We start from the raw sequence: 6033 nt of genomic DNA, 5'->3' as shown, positions 1-6033 counted from the left end.
CACATGAAACAATGATTCAAGCTAAAAAGATGGAATGAAAGCTAAGGAATGAGAGGCAATTAAGAATCTCTCATTCAGCTTCACAGAGGGAGGGCGAATGAGCTCTATCTAGGAGCAGTAAAGAATCCCTAGATAACTGTCAAACATGGGTGAATTAGGGTAAATATGAGCCAAAGGGAATCATATTCATTACCAATTCATTTCAGATGAAAACATAAAGAAACAGCAGAAATTGAGCATAGAGTGCAGTTAAACAAGTTCTAAGCTAATCTTTCTTTCTGCTATTTAGATGGTGATACATGTATAATATGAGCATATATCAATGAAAACAGAGGTAAGAGGCACTTATTGAGTCACATTGCAGCACGAGAATTTCGTAATTCACTCTTCACACATTTATACACAGCACACAGTCCATTTTCCAAGCTTTCAGCAGTCTTTGATTAAGGAAAATATCAGGTATACAGAGCGAGTCTCTCTTGGAGCTATACAACCAACCAACCCCTTAAACAGTGAATTAGGGTGGTTTTATAAGTAAAATATCTACAAAAATCAGATCTCAGACAGATCTGTTGTAATAAGTGTCTTTAACCTAACATATGCCTGAAATAAATGCGAGAAAATATCTTCGAGCTGCGCTAGGGGCAGTTGTATCAAAAAAGAGTTAATGTGTTGTCTTCATGGCTCTGTGTTGATCACTTAGCCATAACTGTGCTTTGGGTTTTGATCCATTGCTTTTCGGCGGCTTTAAATGCTTCGACTGTGATCGGAGAGCTTTGATGGGCTTTCACCGCTTTCTTTGACTTTGTTGGAGGCCATTAAATGTTCACCTGCTTTGGGAAATAAAGATTTCCATTAAAAACATTTGACTGATACTCTTTGTCGCTTCTTTGATATGCTTTGGCACTGAATGTGCGCCCTTTCTCACCTCTGATACTCTTTAAACTGTTCCATCGACCTTTCATAGCTGCTATTCGGCCTTTTGCTTGCTTTAGAACTATCTTTGCCCCTTTTATGAATCCTGCGCGAAGAAATTCTTGTCATTTTGCGACTTTCGGGCCCTACTGGTAGCCGTGCCATGAGGGGGCTTCCATTTTGGCCTATTTCCCATAGCGATGCGCGATTAGCACTAAGCGCTAATCGCGCATCAAAAACTGCCTCATTTCTTCATTCCGGGCATCCGTTGTGCAGATTTCGGGCTTCGCTCTTTTTGACGATGACGTCAGCATGACATCAGTAGTGGGTCCCAATACAGTGGTGACGTGGCAGGGTGACATCAGCAGGGTGATGTCAGTGGTACGGCCGGGTGACGTGGCAGCTGACTGGTTTTGACGATATGGCACTGACACGGTGGCAGGGCACGGGTACGAAAGGTGAACTGGTGGCAACGTGGCAGAGCAGCGGAGACAAGGAGGTGACGTCATGGGGGAGACGTGGCGCCGACGTCACACAGGGGAGGGCAGTATACGGTCTCATATCGCACCGCTTTAGCGTAGAAGCGGTTTTGGTGGAGGGGGCCCCAACACAGCCGGGAGGGCGACGCATGGTGGGAGTACTACGGGAAAACCGCCCATCTCCCGGACGCTAACCCTCGGCACATCGGGGCACAAAAAGACCCGCCCACCGTAGATCTTGGGCATGCCAGATCTGACGGCCGACGGGACAGTTAACGCAGCGGATGGTTAGGGACGGGGCCCGCAGCGCTATTTTATTTGTTTATTCATACGGCGGGGGGGGGGAACTTTAATAAAAATGGGTTTTATGGGTTAATGCGGCATGGGTGTGGGTTAAGGCAATTATGTCCCAAAATGTGAACCGTAGTGTGATAGAAAATGGTTGATGAGGGGGGGGATAAATGGTTATCAGTTCAACCAGGGGTTAACTAATCCCAAGGGACAAATGGGGAAGGGTTAAATGCAAGTCCCAGATGGATTTGACATTTCCCCAAACCTTTAGAATATATGGCTATAGTGCCAAGGGGTGGGGATATTATTATTTTCGGGATTTTATATAGTTTTAGTAAAATAGGGATAGGGAAGATGTTAGGGAGCTATATAATAGAGTTAGAAGTTAATATGAGTTTATGAGGTGAAAGTAGAGTAGAAGGCTAAGTTTCAAAAGTAAAACTTAGACATAGGGGTAAATGAGAGTGGGGGACTGATTTTACACAAGAAATGTGGCTTCTTTTCATAGAAGAAAGTCAAAGCTTGACTTGGTGATTTACAAAAATGAAGTGATAACAGGACTGGTTGGGCAGATCCCATGGTCCTCAAGGGGATGTTAGTGAGTGATCTAGAGAATGAGAAGAAAGGGGAGTTAGACATGCCTTGCTTGAGCTCCTCCAAAGGGGAATTGCCTTGCACTTGTGATCTGAATAGATATAACTCTTGAAAAGATGAGATGGATCACACAGCTTGATTCTGCAACCACAAAACTACTTACCCAGCCTACTTACCTAGCATTTTTTCTTCTTTTTTGCATGGGTGCACTTGGACTTGCAGACCCTGATTATCCTTTTTCTTTTTGCTACCCTCCTATCTAAATCTACACTTATTTCTTCCAAGGGCCCAAATTAAGTATTTGGGCTCCTTTGTTTCGCTACCTATCTACAAATCTGCCAAGATTAAACTGTTTGGACAGATTTTCATTCTCTACATTCTAGAACAAAAAATTGAAACCTAGGGAAGCCAAGATTAAGTTGTTTGGCCTTCCCTTAACAGAAAATTCTTCAAAAAGGAATAACTTATCAAAATTGAAATAGAGCAGTAGCATTTAGACCGGCACACTTTCATGGCCTTTTCTTTGGCCTCTTTTGGAAATATGGAGCATTGCAGCATGCAAAGTATGACATATTTGGCACTTTCAACTGTCAATCATGAAAGATGAACACCTGTTGCAACAGGAGGCTAACAGCAACTACAACTCTAATACCACTTTTAAAGACCCTTTACAATACCAATAAAGTTTTCTCTCTTTTTTTAATACATTTACTAGTCTAAATATCCAAAATAATTTTTCTTGATAATATCTTCTTTAGATGTATATATTTGTAACTTATTGTTAAATTTCTATTATAATTGTACAAGGCATGTTTCCAGCCTCTTCTAATTTAATAATGAGAGAACTACATTATGTACTAGACTTAGAATTCATGTCAATGGTCTTCATTATTTTTATAATAACTTATGACCATACTTTATTTTATTTTTTAGAATTCTATTTACAAAGACTACTTGAAATCGATTTATAGATTCTTAAGATGACTTAGTGATTTCATTTTTATCTATGTGAAAATTCTTAATTTGAAGCTTTCTATACAATTATTTTAATAAGACCTTCTTCTCTGAAATAAAAAGAGTAACCCTACCATAAATCATGGAATTCACTTCGTCGCTAAAATTACATTCCAAAATTTTCTTAAGACCTTCTTCTCTGAAATAAAAAGAGTAACCCTACCATAAATCATGGAATTCACTTCATCGCTCAAATTACATTCCAAGGTTTTCTTAATGGCTTGTCAAAAAATATTGGTCCTTAGTTCATTATCCAATGTTATATACATTGGTATAGGAGTTTATCATCGAAATCCCATGTTCATATTTTTTCCACCATACACCAGCTGTTGTAATATTTATAACTTTTCAATAGTTCATCGACGCAAGTACCAAATCCTTTCACTCCCTTGCTCTCAACCAAGTGATTCTAAACTTATAAAATAACGGTTCGTAGTCTTGAATTTTGATGTGGGATTATTTGATATGGTTTATTCTTTCTATTTATTTGATAAACTTTTTTATTGTTCTACCGAGTGGGAAAGTTGTTTTACTTGCCACGTGTTCCAGTTTTGTATTAACTTTATGGACAGTTGGATATATTTGTTGTTAGATCAACATCCCATATTGTAATTAGGGTTGTGATGAGGGTTTAATGAATTTCTGAGGTTATTCTCTCCAATTCATTTTACTCTTATGATTTTATCGGCCATGTCACTCTCTGCATCTAGGGGTTAATTTGGATTACAATGGCACTTGCCATTATCATCGATGTAATGGTAACTTGTGTGTTTCTGAGTTACCTTCCTCAGCGTAAGGCCTCCATTTGTCATAGTGGCAATTGATTTCACAAACTGTCAAGAGGGAGGGAGGGTTACTTGTCTGATTTAATTCGAATGTTATTATTATTAGAGGTATGAATTCCTTTAAATGAATGGGCTTACACTCGACTCTAATAATTTCAATTATTTTCCTTTCGTTACAACATTTAGTGAATGTATCCTTTCTCGGGTCTGCGGGTTATCATTTGAAGACTTGTGGATTTTAATGTAAGGAAGCATATTGGCGCTACTAATGCATCGGTAAGCGTAGTCAATGAAATCAATTTTTCTCCTCTATTTCTATTTCTATTTCTATTTTCATTGAGGATGATGTTTTGCTTACGACCTCATGTTGTTTGTTTTCTTTCTTCAAACATTTATAATATAAGATACCCATGAGGTCATTCAAAAGGATGATTTTCCTCTTTTCTGCACCTTAGGAGGTTTTTATTCTACTCGTGCAGAGTTTTTGTAATAGTAATAGTTATATGACATTCCCTTTTATACTTAACTATATTTTATGTTTATGTTTATGTTGGGGTTTATCTTCAGCAATTTATGGATGCTTCTTCCTCTTTAGTTTGTAGAGGTTTTATGCCACCAAATTTTTATTTCATTACTATACCCAGTGACACACAGATTTATACTCTGTCAAACCCTAGGGTTTGCAATAATAATAATAAGGAATCGTCAATTTAACTATGTATATATTAGAAACTCTATCGATTTTGGCAAATAAAATTTATTTGGTAGGGTTGCATTGTTTCCTCTGTATTGGAATACATTATTTGTCATTTTTTATAACTATTATTTTTATTAATATAAGAAAACGCATATTTAGTTGTTTGAACGTGTGTTATTTATGGATTATATATTTATATTTCTTAACTCCAAGGTCATGCAATTCTTTATAACCCTTGCTCGTCATTTTTATTTAACAGGTAAGGACCAAAGGTGACCCAACAATTACGCAAGGTAATTTATCTCAATTCCTGAGTGGTGTTACCATTTCCTTTTTTTTTATTTTATGGGTACTCATAATGGTTGTTGTTATTATTTTTCAGGTACATTCCAGTTCATAACTATTTTGTTCACGACTCTAAACAACTTCAGAAAATTATTCTGGGACTTTGCAATTATTAACATATAACCCAATTTCCTCTCTAGGTTGGAAATGCTCCTCAATCCTTGTGCGTTTTTATAAGCAAGGCGTAGGCGTTTATGTTTTGATGAAGACCGCAACTATTGTTCTTATTAATTTTTATTATATTGTACGCCACCATTTCCCTAGAGAAATTATCAATAGACATGTGTGCTTAATTAAGGCTAAGCATATTTGTCGATTTTATATGTGAATAAGAGATATTTCTATCGTGTCCTTATTTAACTAAACTAGCTATATATATATATATATATATATATATATATATATATATATATATATATATATATATATATATATATATGCATTTTTATCCAATTTTCATGAAACTTATTATTTTCATGAAGAAGTTTCAAAAAGGGAAACAACCTGCATGTAACTATGTTGTTTTTTACATATTTATAAATTTCTTATCTATCTATCATGTTATTCAAGTTCATACTTATGTGAGTTTTGTTAGAAAATTTAAACAAACTTAAACAGCGATTCTACATGCGGAAAGAACTGAAAAGAATCACTGAAACTTAATGCCCAGGGATACGAGTTACCTCCAGCCATTGGTGAAACTGTTGATGCAATTTCCTTCTGAAACACCACGCTCCAGCTGCGCATGCAAAAAGGAAAGAAGATAACTAATCTGAAGGCACTTCCAAGCTCTGCTATCTCAGCTAGATGGTGTAAAACTGAAGGAAATTGAGATGCAAGCTTGGGGACCAAACAGATGAATTTATAGCTAAGCTTCCATCAAGCTTCTGATAGCTATGTGTCAGATGTCCCA

Source organism: Pinus tabuliformis, chromosome 1_2 (genome assembly GCF_031772625.1).
Source record: "Pinus tabuliformis cultivar Carrire ecotype Pingquan chromosome 1_2, CPIR1, whole genome shotgun sequence".
In the NCBI taxonomy this organism is placed as follows: Eukaryota; Viridiplantae; Streptophyta; class Pinopsida; order Pinales; family Pinaceae; genus Pinus; species Pinus tabuliformis.
The sequence above is the reverse complement of the archived record's forward strand: the minus strand, read 5'-3'. Positions refer to the sequence as shown.